Source organism: Mus musculus, chromosome 5 (assembly GCF_000001635.26).
Source record: "Mus musculus strain C57BL/6J chromosome 5, GRCm38.p6 C57BL/6J".
Lineage (NCBI taxonomy): Eukaryota > Metazoa > Chordata > Mammalia > Rodentia > Muridae > Mus > Mus musculus.
This window is the reverse complement of record NC_000071.6, coordinates 148,732,378-148,747,062: the sequence shown is the minus strand read 5'-3', so window position 1 is coordinate 148,747,062 and position 14,685 is coordinate 148,732,378. Positions and strand designations below refer to the sequence as shown.

At 49.0% G+C, this 14,685-nt stretch overlaps 1 long non-coding RNA gene across 1 annotated transcript; it reads right to left on the bottom strand.

Moving 5' to 3' along the window:
• Nucleotides 1-3,923: 3,923 nt before the first annotated feature.
• On the bottom strand, nucleotides 3,924-5,223 carry 2210417A02Rik (RIKEN cDNA 2210417A02 gene). Its single transcript, NR_028285.1, has 2 exons — nucleotides 5,079-5,223; nucleotides 3,924-4,328 (listed from the first exon to the last, which is right to left on the bottom strand). It is a non-coding gene; the product is annotated as an RIKEN cDNA 2210417A02 gene (long non-coding RNA).
• Between the last annotated feature and the right edge of the window lie 9,462 nt (nucleotides 5,224-14,685).

The following is a 14,685-nucleotide window of genomic DNA, read 5'->3' as shown; positions in this document are numbered from 1 at the left end:
AAAGGCAGAGCCACTATTGTGGGAAGCAGTGCGGCTGCAAGGACCAAGTTGTTTACTGCCTTGCCTGAGCATGCGCAGTGAGGCTGCATGTGTGGGCTGCCTGCCAGGCTGGACTGTTCCTCGTGATCCAGACCTGTCAGCCAATCTGTGAACGACCTGAGCCTGTGCCTGGAGCATGTGTGAATTCTGATTGGATGAGGTGGGGTGGAGCTAGATGAGGTCAGTCTACTCCAGTAGAAGAAGGAGTATAGTTTTAGCCGAAGCGTGAGTAGAAGTAGTAGTAAGAGAAGATGTTGTTGCCTGGAGTTAGGAATATAGCCTTGCTCTAAGTAGAAGGAGTTTAGCCCCTTGCTGCGAGAAGGACGGAGGAAGAGGAGGCTGCTGGGGAAAAGAGCTGTAAAAGAAAAAGCCACAAGTAAAGACTTTGATGTGTGAACCCGCCTTGGTGTCCGAGTCGTTCCTGTTCCTGCCTCTGGCTCGAAGGACCGGGACACACCATGCCAGGCTTTTCTGCCATATTTTGAGCTGGGTATTCTGAGGAGCTCTGAGACATGCTCTGTAAAAGGAATTTGCACCCATAAAGAAGCCATACTCCTGAAGTATAGAGGCAGATGGCTCTAGACAACGCTATCATTTGAAAGACACCAGTCTGTGTAAGGAGACACTTCTGCTCTTCCAGTTCCTGAAACTGAGCCTCTATTTCTCCCTGGAACTCTATAGAAGCTTTAGGTATCCGATCCTTCCCAAAGTTTGTGTTTGCAGGAGGAAGAACTCTGGTGTCTATTTGCGTCATCAAATATGGCCTTTTCCCTATAATCTGTCTTATCAATCTATCAGTTTAACTCATAGCTTGCTGAAGACTCTATGTGTGGAAGAAAGCCGTTTTGTTGTAGTTGTTTCCCTGGTTTTCAAGTAATGAACCTAAGATGGATGGAAGAAAATGATATTTTCCCATCTCACATTCTTAAACATTTATAGGCAACTCTAATTTATTTTCTTTCTTAGTACTTGGTATCAACTCGGCACGCCTGAGAAGAGGAAACCTCAGGTGAGGACTTGCCTCTATCAGATTGGCCTGTCGCCCTGGCTGTGGGGCATTTTCTTGATTACTAATCAGTGGAGGAGAGTACAGCCCACTGTGGGCGGTTCCATCCCTAGGCAGGTGGGCCTGGACTTATAAGTATGAAAACACAAGGCAGAAAGCAAGTAAGCTAGCAAGCACCCTTGCTCCCATGTTCTGCTCCAGTTCCAGCCTTGAGCTCATTAAAGCCCTGGCTCCCTTGATGATAGACTGTAGTCAGAGAGACGATAGAAACCATTTCTTCTCCCTAGTTGCTTTAGGTCAGGGTTTGATCACAGAAGTAGAAAGCTACCTAGAACAATACCCGAAGAAGACGAGTGAACCTTTCTTAAATTCACAGTTCCCAGAGCCTTGCCACCTGCACCCTAATGCTGAGCTCTACCCTCAGACCTTGGGGACATTTGAGACAGACACTGACTGGACTTGAACTTTCGATCCTCCTGCCTCTCCGCGCCCTCCAACCCCCCAGCCTTGTCCCCTGAGTCCTAGGATTGTGAGTGCACAGAGCCATGCCCAGTTAAAGTTCTCACCAGGATTACTCATGAGTCCTTAGACATTACAGCATCGTTTGCCAGCTTTGTTCTCTTGTACTTTTCAGCTTAAAATCTTAAGTCTAAATCTATTGCTCAATTACGCATCAAATGAGCAAGAAGCCTGACCCTCCCATGTTGCCTTCTAGACATGACTAAGGGGATAAGCCATGTTGCCATCATCCCAATTCTTAATTCTACCGTTCTCAGAGTGAACATTTCTTACCTACTAAGCAGGAGACTGACTCTAGGCCAGTGTTTCTCAACCTGTGGGTCTCGACCCCTTTTGGGTTTTGCCTATCAGATCTCCTGCATATCAAATATTTACATTGTAAATTGTAACACTAGACAAATTTCAGTTATGCAGTAGCAGTGAAATGATTTTATGGTTGGCGGGGGAGGGGGGTCACCCCAGCATGATGAACTGTTTTAAAGGGTCACAGCGTTAATTTGGTTGAGAGCCACTATTGTCTAGTTAAGTTGAGGCCTCCATCTCAACAGGGCGGGGTGAGACACCTGCTGTGGAGTCTTTTGGCCATGAAACAAAACTTAATTTGTATTCCCAAAGCTGTTTGTGACGCAGTGGAGTGTAACTAAGTCTCTGAGCCACAGTGAAAACACTCTCAGCTAATTCTGTCATCTCAGGTAGGCCTTCCTCCCCCAAAGTGGGCAGACCCCTCAGCTGATTGACTGATGTTACATCACTGTGAAAAAAAAAATTCACATTCTTTGGCACACTCCCTATGTCTCATTCCTGTCTGTCTCTAAGGCCCCTGTCTTAGGGTTCTACTGCTATGAACAGACACCATGACCAAGGCAACTCTTACAAAGACACTTAATTGGGGCTGGCTTACAGGTTGAGTCCATTATCATCAAGGCAGTAACATGGCAGCATTCAGGCAGGCACAGTGCAGGAGGAGCTGAGAGTTCTACATCTTCATCTGAAGGCTACTAGTGGAAGACTGGCTTCCTGGGAGCTAGCATGAGGGTCTTAAAGCCCACACCCACAGTGACACACCTACTCCAACAAGGCCACACCTCCAAATAGTGCCACTTCCTGGGCCAAGCGTATTCAAACCACCACAGATCCTTTAAGGCCCTAGCCAGAGAAGAGTGCCAGAATAAAATACAACCTAAAAGTCACAGTGTAGAGGAGCCATAGCCAAGTGGTTTCTCTCTGACCCATGGCTTAGTGGGTCACTCGGTCCTTTCCTTGTGGGCTCTGGAGGGCTCATCTTGGAAGGGGGCGCTTTATGACCTGTTTTGGGGTAGGAGGATACTGGGAGATCAGGGGGGCTATTTTTCCAGGTTTTCTGACCCGCTCAGGGTAGAAGGGAAGAACAGGCGGGATGGTACCCAGCTTCTGCTGTCTTCCCGACAGTGCATGCATGGGCTGCATTTGGGGAAGCGTGACTTGAACTCAAAGCCTGCAGATGTGACGCTGATGACTAAGAGATGTGCTGTGAGACTCCTCGGGTGTGGGGTGGGGTCTCTGTCTTCCAAAAGTTAGTTCATATGAGTTAGTTCATATAGTGTGTAGCATATGAGGACAGCTAAGACCACAGCACACACACACCCCACTTAGAATAGCACACATATGGTAGCATACCACAGTACTATTCTGGTCTGTCTGTTAACCGTACACGCTGCTGGCAGACGTTATTTAAACACGTCTGGGATGCCAGACTCTTCTTCAGAGCCACCGTTTCGGCTCCATTTTTCAAACCAACTCAATTTAATGGAGGACCGACATTTGTAGCGTCCCTTGTGCGCAGGGTGGCCACTAACCCAGCCACTGTCCGTTAGGTGTAAGTGGGAGCAGATTGACTGAGACTTCTGGGAATGCTGTTTTCTAGGGGGGAAGGGGGGAGAGGTTGTCTATCCTTCTTCCTTCAAGCAGATATGGCGCCTGGGGTGCTCTGCAGGCATTTGGTGGTGGTGGTGGTGGGGGGGGAAGAAAGGTCATGAGCAAGATGGCCAACCAAAAGACATGGGAGATGGTTAAGTAGATTCATCATATCCACTCTGGGGCATCTCCCTTTGGCCTTATCACCTGGCCATAAGTATTCCTGTGTTGTTAAAGCCCACACAGTCAGATTTCAGTTAAATGCCAGAAAATCAATTCTAAAGGACTTGAGACTATTTCTTTATCGGTATGGGTCATACTCACTTAACTAATCCTCGAGGGTTGAAAATGGTGTGACCTTACAAAAAAGAAAGCTTAATGAGGCTTTTATCCACACAGGAGACTATTTTCTGCAAGATAAATTCCTATACTTTTGAGCCTTTGGGTCAAAGGGTAGATGTATTCAGTTTTTTAAAAAGATTTATTTTTAATTATGCGTAGGTGTATGTGTCTTGGGGTGCGGGGTATGTAGGTACAGGCAGATAACTTGGATTCCCAAAGCAAGAGTCTCAGGCATTGTGGGTGCTGGGACCTGAACTCAGTCCTCTGCAAGAGTGGTATATAACCTTAACTGACGAGCCTACTCTCCAGCCATATCTTCAAATCTAATCAATACTGTTCAGTTTCCTGCTGGAGAATTCTTAATGCACAAGGGCAAGGGTCACTCAAATGACGGCTTCAAGACATATAGAATCCAAAGCTTGACTCTTTCAGATCATCTCCTGGAGAACGGTTTTTCTTTTCTTCCTTAGGAATAGAGGGGCTTCAACGGGTCCTTCAACCGAGAACAAGATACGGGAAGGCTTACTTCCTGAGAGAGGGATGTAGGGAAGAAAGACAGAGGCGGAACTGTGTGCTGTTCCTTTCCCAGGATTCCCCTCAGGGTGCACAGCAGGTGGGAATCACAGCTGCTTTCTCAGACTTAGATTACAGTTCCTGCAAACAGACTCTCTTCTTTCCTTTTCTGACCCAGCAGACTGCTAAGGCGATTAAACATATCTCTGCTCTCAGGTACCAAGTGTGGTGCAGCAAAGAGTTGGACATTGTAACAGTTAGAATTAAGGCCCTTAAAAAGGAGATTCTAAAGGGGCTAGAGAGATGGCTCTGTGGTTAGGAACACTGGCTGCTCTTCCAAAGGGCCTGGTGGCTCCCAACCATGTGAAAGTGCCTGGGAATTTCCAGGTCCTGGGAATCTGATGCCCCCTTCTGGCCTCTATGGGTATTGCATCCATGTGGTGCACAGACATTTATGCAGGCAAACGTTCATACACATAAAATAAAAATAAATCTTTGAAAAGAGAGAAAGAGGGGCTGGAGAGATGGTTCAATAGTTAAGAGAATTTGCCATGTCCTGCTCCACACATCCTTCTCTCGGGCTTCTTGACTCAGCTTGCGGCTCTGTGAATTTTCTTCTGCTCGCCCAGAGCTCTGTGGCAGGGGTCACCCTTCCCACCTGCCTTGCCAGGTCGCCCTCCCCAACACCCCCACTGTTGCCCCATCTCCCCTGTCCCCAGTCAGGTCCCGAGTGCTCCCACCTGCCCTCTCTGCCAGCCACTCATACCTTGGACTCTTTGAGGGTGACTGGAAAGGAGAAGCAAGACCGTGTCGTCATCTAACTTTCCTGTGAAACCCGCGCAGCCGCGGGTCCTAGCACAGAGTCTGAGTTCAGAGTTTACAAAGCTTCTGTTAACTGCTTCCTGCTCTTCCAGCAAGTTCTACAAACCGAACTACAGTTCCCTTCAGGCTTCTCGAACTCACTTCCGGTGCTTCTTGCAGGAAGCCCGAGAGAAGGATGGGTGGAGCCCCACTGGGCTTTCCCCAATTCAATCAGTTTATAAACTAAACTTCATTTCCATGGGGGCAGCTCTTTGAGCTCCCCGCACCCGGAAGTCTCCAGTGGCTCCAGAAGTCTCCCTTGGCACTATCCCATTTCCTTCGGCTCTTCAGCATCACACACATCATGCCTTCACGTCTGAGCTCCTCTCCAGCCTGCAAAATGATCAACAGATGGGGACCACTGTGTCTCCAGAGCCTACCTCATAGTAGGTGCTCAATAAGTATTTGCCGCATGAATGGCTCTTCCGGGGTGCGTAGTAAACACTTGGTAAGAGTAAGCTGAATCATCGAAGGTCCATTTCTGTTTAAGCCTTTATCAACTCAAAACAGGAATTTGACAATGACACCCCCTCCATATTGGCTGCAGAACACATCCAGATTAACTGTCACAAAGCGCCACACTCATCAGGTAACTCTAAAGGAAATTTATCCACAGCTTCCCAATAAATTCTGAGCAAACCTCCCGCCCTCTGTGGCTGGGTCAGGGCCTACAGAATTTCTGGCTTGGAGCCTGGGGTTGTGATGTCAGCCTTCAGGGTTTCTGAGAGCTGAGTGTCTGCCCAGTGCTGTTTGTTTGCAGAACTGGCTCCCTCTCCTAAGCGCCCTGTTTGCACAGGGGTGTTTGCAGCTAGCCGCAGCCTGTGATTAAATCGAAAGCGGCTTGGTGTTTGAACTTGGTCATTCCTGAAGGTCACCAGTGGGCGGTCTCCAGGAGGTCAGCAGCTGCATGCACGAGGCCTTTCAATGACCCCTAATTAACATCTGTACTTGGGAGGACAGAAAAGAAAAAGAGGTGGTGTTTGGCATGTGTCTGGGTGGCTGAGTTATGACACTTTCAAACTTTAAGTGGTTATCTGTCTGATAATTTTTTTTTTTTTTAATGAGGAAGCCCGCTGTCCTTGGGCCCAGAAATATCTGGGTCTGGCTTTTCTAGACATACAAGGTGCTGTCTCGGCAAATTGTGGCTGTAGCTTGTGCAGATGGGAGGTGACACACCACTGGCTGCTTTTCGGCCTTGGGTATAATTGTTGGTGCGGGTGTTGTCTATGGCCCTGTTTACAAGCCTCTGGCAGCCCCTGGCATTAAACACCCCTGGGCGCTTCCTCTGCCAGGATGTGTCCATCTGGAAACAGGTGGGGGAATTATACCTTGGCAACACACACACACACACACACACACACACACATACACACACACACAAGGCCTAGCTATTTAAGCTCTTTCTTCTACCGAGGAGGAAGTCAGGTGATAGCACAGACCTTTTGACACCGGCTCTCCGTCTGCACTCAACAGTGAGTTTGAGCAATTTCTGTAGCTTGTACAGCCTCTAATTTCTCCATCAGTCCGCTGCAGATGATACTCGTTGTGAAGCTATTCCCGGGGAGTAAAGTACAATGGCTTGGACTAGTGTTTGCCTGGGACATGGGAAGAGCCGCCATTACCGATACCCCTCGGGGAGACAGAGCTGAACTGTAATTGGGTTTTAAGTCTGACTGCTGGTTCCGAATGGGGAGGGGGCATAACTGTGCTTACAGCCTCCGATGAGACGTGTCTGTGTGCCAGGTGTGTGCCGATAGCAAAGACTGGTTCTCAGGAGCTGCTGGGACCTGAGGGAGGAATAGACGTGTTTCACCTGTATCTAGAGCCACCCCACCCCATCCTTGGAGGGGCTTCTAGGCTCATTAACTCACCAAAGATCACCATCTCTCCCTGCCTCCCTTCCCCTATACACTCCAATGTGGGAGACTTAAAATGCTGAATTTATTTCTGAACTATGGTTTCTGCTCCTCTTCCTCTGCTGGCTGTCTCCAACCTAAGTATCACTATGACTATGCCAGGGGCCCCACCCCATGCAACACACACACAAACTGTGCCTGTGACCAGGGCTTTCATGGTTGCTTGGCTGAGGAGATCTTTTGGGAAAGCACTTGATCCACAGGGACATGTGGACCTTTGACCCCACAGGTTCTTAATAAGGGCAAGAATTGTTTGATGTATTGCACAGATGACTAGCCGATTCGGCTTTGGAAAAACCTGGAGTTGCTTGTAAAAGTTTCCACCTGCAGCGTCTTAAAGGCCACACTTGACACCTGGCAAGAGATGCCCAACTAGACCTCCCCTACCCTGAAGCTGGACCCGAGTTAGAAGCCACATTGGGTGTATTGGTGGTGGTGACAGCATCCTTGGAGTCTGTGAACCATGTATGCCCTTTGTGTTAGGAACTTGTTATTTACATCGACTTCTCAATCTCTGTAACAAACCAGTTAGCCACGCCCATTAGCCTCTTTCAGATGAGGAAGCTGAAGCTTGCAGACCTTAACCAACCAGGGGTTAGTAAGGTCTGAGTCAGACAGGAAACCACCCACATCTGGGCACATCCGGACACTCCAAGCTTAGCAAGCTTAGCTGGGATGGCATCCTGATGGTCCTTCCCACTGGTTGCTAGTGTTGTGAAATGCATCAGAGAGGTGTGGTCTGAGAGGCTCACTCCCACAGAGCCTCTGCACACCCTTCCTGTGCAGCTTGCTTTGTCTGTGCATCTCTACTGCCAGTGGCTTGGATTCCCCAAGTCGGTTCTTCTAGTCTCAACTTTCTCAGGCTGTCTGTGTCCCCCCCCCCCCCCAGGCGTCCCCACCAGTGCCATCCCAGCACAGCTGAGGTGCCATATCTAGCATGTGCCTCCTTCTTAGGGGTCCCAAGTCCATAGAAATCGCCTTCTTCTTCCCCTCATCTTCAGGTCCCAACTGCTTGACAATCTCCATTCTTCCTACTGCAATGGCTGTTTCCGACGCCTGGTCCTTAATGATGTGCCCTGCGGTCACAGGAAGTCCTCTTCTGCCACCTGTCGCAGCCATGGAGAGGAAGGGTGTGAGAGATCCCGTCCCATACGACCAGTCTGCACCTTTGATTAGGATTGATTATGAGAGTACATGGTATAGTAGGTTAGACGGGGGCCACTGTGTTTCATAACAAATAAAGAAGAGAAGTCGCTGGGTGGTGGTGGCACAGGCATTTAATCTCAGGATTCGGAGGCAGAGACGGAGAAGGAGGCAGAGGCAGATCTCCAGTTTGAGGCCAGCCAGAGGTGGGGGGGGGGGCGTAGCCAGACAATCATTTAGCAGTTAATACAGCTGTTGAATATGTAAATTGCACCTCTGTATAATTATCGTACAGTGAGAACAACTGGTTTTTTAACTTATTATTGATTCTTTGTGGGGTTCACACCATACACCCCAATCCCACTCGTCTTCTGTCCTTTCCTATCCACCCTCCGCCCTTGCAACCCCTGGAAAGAAAGTTAAGATAAAATCTTGTGGTGGAAGCTGTAGTGTGTCACAGTGTGTCCCCCAGTACACCGTTTTTGTCCACACCTCTTTACTTGCAAATGTTCATTGTGATGAGTCGTTGGCCTGGTCCGAGGCCTCTGGCTTCTGCTACTCCATTAAAGCTGAATCCTCAGGGACTCCTGTCAGACACCCCATTGTTGCCCTGTACGGAGGTGTTCCTGCAGCTTTGGGTCAGCAGGGCTGGCCCCTTCGCTCCCTCCAGCAGTTCATAGATGGGGTAGATTTGGGGTGGGCCAACTCAGTGCCCTGGTTCTGGGGCTGGGTGGTATCGAGTTGGTCAGCCTGGCAGCTCTCCCAAACCCGCACCACCAGAGCCAGCTGGACTGTGCTGCCCAGGCGAGGCCAGCTCTCCACATGTGGCTGTGAATGACTTATTCTTATAGCTGTAGATTAGCGTCTCTTTTAATCCTCACCAGAAAAGTTTCTTTCTGTTGTAGATGACAATGAACACAGAGTCCCACTACCAGTCATGGTGCAGAGGACAGGAGACTAGGGCGTGCTCATCTCTAAATGGAACATCCACATCACTACCAACCTCCCAAGGCCCAGGGACCACTGTAAAGGAGGGGATGGAAAGGGTGTAAGAGCCAGAGGCAGTGGATGACGACAAAGGGACAGGAGGGCAGTGGCAAGGAGGAACACACGTGGTTGTCACAGCACGAACAAGACTTGTGCAAGCTCAAACCATGGAAATCCCAGCATTGATGTGGGGGTCGGGGATGGAATGGGGATGGGTCATGGGGGATGGAATAGGGTGGGGGATGAGATAGGGTGGGGGATGAGATAGGGTGGGGGATGAGATAGGGTGGGGGATGAGATAGGGTGGGGGATGGGATAGGGTGGGGGATGGGGAGTGGGGATGGGGAGTGAAGGGTGGGGGATGGGACTTGGGGGTGAGGAATGGGATGAGGGTGGGGGATGGGATGAGGGTGGGGGGTGGGATGGAGATGGGGGATGGGGTGGGGGATGGGATGAGGGTAGGGGATGGGATGGGGATTAGGGGTGGGGAATGGGCCATGGGGGTGGGGAATGGGATGAGGGTGGGGGATGGAATGGGGGATGAGGTATGGGGGTAGGGGATGAGGGGGGGTGGGGAAGTGAGTAATCCCCAACTAGCTGGGAAGTTCCACCCCCTAACTGGGGAGTTATTGGTTAATTGATAGCTGCCAAGGGAAAGGAGTAGTTTTCTTTAAGGGCTTGGCCACTGAGAGGTTGATCATATTACAGAGAACCACACACCCAACTGTGTATATACCACAACATGAGCCAGACTTGATGAATTAATAAATGAGAACACAGAATTGAGTGGGTATGGGATGGGGCAGGGGGTGGATCTTGGGAGTAGTTTGGGGAGGGGTTGAATATGCTAAACATTACATACATGTGTGTGCATATATATACATATATATATACATATGTATATACATGTGTATACATGTACTTATATATACATAGAGAGTGAATTACACACACACACACACACACACACACACACACACACACACACAGCTTGATGTTCAGTGGTTAAGTGCACTGGCTGGCGTTTCAGAGGACCCAAGTTTGAATCCCAGCACCCACGTGGCAGGTGTGCTAATCCCAATAGATTTATTGTAATTTTTACTTATTTATAGACTCTACCTTATATAACCTCATGCTTCTTGGACGGATATTAGTAACTGTATTGATTTAGCCACAGCTAAAAATCCCTGCTGTAGGCCATGCTGGTCTGTGCTAGCATATCTGTAGTTTTCTGGGAACTTTCCGGAGAGTGTTCATGCCCCTGAGAGTGGGTCAGAGGGACAAGGCTTTCTTTACTGTCTCTTTAACTAAGAAGGAACTTGTGGAATTAAAAAACATGAGATTGCAACACTAGCTCGGACAAGCCAATGTTCAGGAGACATACTGGTTTTCTGGGTGGCTGCGGCCCATGTCTGCACTGTTGTAAGTGACCCCTTTTTAGTCTACATGTGGCTGATGATAACTAGGCAGGTTTCCATGCCTTAAAGTCATTTGCTAGTATTTTCTTTTCTTAATAAACAATAGAAAGGGTTGCAGAGATGGCTCGGCAAATAAGGGCACTGGCTGCTCCTGAAGAGGACCAGGGCTCAATTCCTAGCACCCAGATGGCAGCTAACAACCATCTATAAACTCTAGTTCCAGGAGATCTGATGCCTTCTTCTGGCCTCCTTGGGTACTGCACACATGTGATTCACATACACATACAGGCACCAACACTCATGCACAGAAATTCCCAGGGCAATGTGTACCCTAGAGAGTGAGGAGAGAGGTGCAACCTAGTGGCAGAGCCTCTGGGGGCCCGGGTGACTGGCTACCACTTTAGTGTCTGGCTGAGCTCTGGCGTTCAAGCTGCAGGGCATGCATGCATGCCTCTCTCTGCTCACCATACCGTGGCAGACATGCTAATCAGCACAGCCTGACCTTCTGCCTTCCTTATCCTGGTAGTGGTCCTTTGACAGAATAACGGATTAAATTTTCTGGGGAGAAATTAGCTCGATTGTATAACACCTTCCAATGCTTTTCCATATCTGGTCAAATTTCTAAAATAGAGAGGAGGTAAAGATAGGTTGTTTTGTTTTGTTTCTGTCTTTTGTTAACGCTGGGGAGGGAACTCAGGGCTTTAAGCGTGTTAGGCAAGCAGGATACCGCTGAGCTGTGCCCTCTGCCCTAAAGGAAGACTTTGTTCCTGTAAGCCTGCAATATCAGAGCAAAAAGGAGATGGGGCGGAGAGGGAGAGGGAGAGGGAGAGGGAGAGGGAGAGGGAGAGGGAGAGGGAGAGGGAGAGGGAGAGGGAGAGGGAGAGGGAGAGGGAGAGGGAGAGGGAGAGAGAATGCAAATGAGAGGGCGAAGAGCAATTGAACTTTTACCCCTGACCAAATTGTATCCCTTTTGTGGGATGGTATTTGTGAAGCAAAAACAAAGCAAGACAAAACAAAACCCCCAAAACAACAAAAAAACCTCCAAACCCTGGGTCCAGCCTACCCACAACAGGAGAGAATTCTAGAAGACTGTGAATGGCAAGAGGATGGTACAGCCTGGGCTGTTACAAAGTAGCTACCGAAGGACAGATCCACAAAGCTCTGGGGATTTTTTTTTTTAAATGCCATAGCTCAGTGGTTCTCAACCTGTGGGTCACAACCCCCACATGGGGTCACATGTGGAGAGCCGTGCCGCGAGCAATCGCCATTATAAGATGGTGCTGGCCTCCGCTGTGCCTAACTAGTAAACAAGCCTTGTACGCAGGTGCAAGAGTGAACTCACTCCTAGTCACTGCCCATTCTCAGGGCGTAATAGTGGGGTGATGGGCGAGCAACGAATCAGGAGCTGTCACGCCATATCAGGTGCTGAAACGTCACGCTGCGGGCTATATAAGCAGCGCCATTTTCCCAGTTCGGGGTCTTCCTGAGAAGTAAGCAATAAAGCTTTTGCTGCAGAAGATTCCAGTTTGTTGCGTCTTTATTGCTGGTCGAGTGGAACGCAATAGTCACAGATCAGTTATTTACTTTATAATTCAGCATAGTCACAAAATCACAGTTATGAAGTAGCAATTAAATGGTTTTATGGTTGGGGGCGGGTTACATGAGGAACTGTAGTAAAGGGTCGCAGCACTGAAGCCTGAGAACCACCATCACAGCTGGTACTATCACAGAACCCCACTGTCACAGCTGGTACTATCACAGAACCCCACTGTCACAGCTGGTACTATCACAGAACCCCACTGTCACAGCTGGTACTGCCACAGAACCCCACTGTCACAGCTGGTACTGTCACAGAACCCCACTGTCACAGCTGGTACTGTCACAGAACCCCACTGTCACAGCTGGTACTGTCACAGAACCCCACTGTCACAGCTGGTACTGTCACAGAACCCCACTGTCACAGCTGGTACTGTCACAGAACCCCACTGTCACAGCTGGTACTGTCACAGAACACCACTGTCACAGCTGGTGCTGTCACAGAACCCCACTGTCATAGCTGGTACTGTCACAGAACCCTTGAGGCTGTTTTGTATGCCGCACACCCAAAGTATTGACACAGGAAAAGCAAAATCAACAGCAAACGATTTAAAATATTTAGGTGAACATGCAGATAAACCATATGGCCAAATTTTTCTATTTACGGTGAAAAACATAAAGCAATTTCTTGGAATGGACTGTTTCTCACTAAGCAAAGACTGTGATCCTGCGTGGAGCAACCACAGCCTCCTATGTCACTTGGCGCACTTCTCAAGATGTAATGATTACTTCTGACATCCTACCAATTGACTTTGGTCACTGACCCATCCTTTTATTAAGGATGTCATCATATCCTCATGGGACATAAGCATACATTTTCCTTTATTAACGTGGACTGAAGAAAACTCTGGTTTGAGGGATGTATTCCAAGTGGCCTCTAACCCTTAAGGATATTAACAGAGAGGGAACTCTTGTGAGGCAGGTAGTGAGATGCACTCTAGGGAGAGAGAAGTAAAGATGTGTATAGCAAGCTGTGATTGTAATACTACAGTGAGCCAGAGAGTGACATTTTCTGTGAATTACCAGCAGGCTTTCAGGGCAGGCGACAATGCCTGTCTGCCCCCTGTGACCCTCCTGTTCCTTGAGCTCAGTCGCAGCTACAGTTACAGATTCCCAGGAGGTTGTTACTTTCTTGCCCTCAGTGCTCTCTCTCATGGGCTGTTTCAAAGTATCCTGTGTGGTTCTGAGAGGCAGGTTAGAGCTGGGGAGGCAGCACTGATCATGTGGGGGTGGGGCAGCTTTAGAGTGCCTGGATTTGCCTCATCTCTGTTTGGGGGGCAAATCACAACACTCGCTCTTGGGGCGTGGTTCAGATTCCCCCATGGGCATGAGCCCTGGTTTCCCACAATCTCCACAGAAATCTTTTCAGCTTTCTTCATGACTTGCCTAGCTCCAGCCTCCTGGGATCTTTTTCCAATGCAGCCATGGAGGTTGGGGGCTCCGTGTTTGAGTCTCTGTCAAGTGTGGACTGTGAGCAACACTTGGTGACAGTAAGTATGTCCTCTGGGCATCCACAACTGGAGGTGCCCAACATAAACCCAGAACAGGAAAATGGAGGAATGCTGTCCCGATCTTCCTCTGAGAACTGCCCGAGGGGCAGATTGTCAAGCGTGAGGACCAGGGTGGCATGTGTTCCCCATAGCTTTCTTGTAGCATAGAGAGAGAGGTGTGTGTCCAGAACTTCTGTCTGTATGAAAGGAGACACTCCGGATGGCTCAGGTTCTCGGAGACCACCTTTGTTTTTCACTTTCCAGCTGTAGTACCCAAGCTATCATACACCCCTCCCCCCACTTGTCTGCATCATCCCAGGCACTGTGTACTGTAGACCTTAGGCGACAAGGGTTCAGTGGTGTTCACGGGTACCTGAGAAGGTCAGTGCTTTCTACGCACAGCTCGCTCACGCCGCTTAGCAGCCTGAGAGCATCATTATTTTTGATGGTCTCCTTTGGGGACCACTTTAGTTTGATCTGGGATGACCTCCAAAAGCCTGATTGTTAAGGGCTTAGTCCCTAGCCTGCTGTTACTGGAGAGTAACGGAAACTGAAAGGTGGGCCCTGCTGGAGCGCTTTAGGAGACTGGGACATGTTCTTGGAGGGGACAGTGGGTCCTGTCCCTTTCTCTTCCTCAGAGATTCTCAGATATGATGTGGATGCTTATGTTCTGCCATGATCTGGATCCTGACCTCAAAACAACCTCGAAAATGGAGCCAGAAGAAACCCTTTCTCTTTATGTATGGGTCATTTCAGCTCTTGTTTGTAATCCTGAAAGACTGTAACAGGAGGCTGTCCTTGGTTTGTAGATGAGGAAGCTGGAGCTCAAAGGGGTGGATTAGACAGAGATATTAGAAGAATAGGTCCAATACGTTATAAAACAGGGCTTATTGGACTGGCTTTCAGGGAGGAGCTGTAGTCTAACAGAGTGACTCGGAAGAAGAGCTGTTCAGTCTAGGACG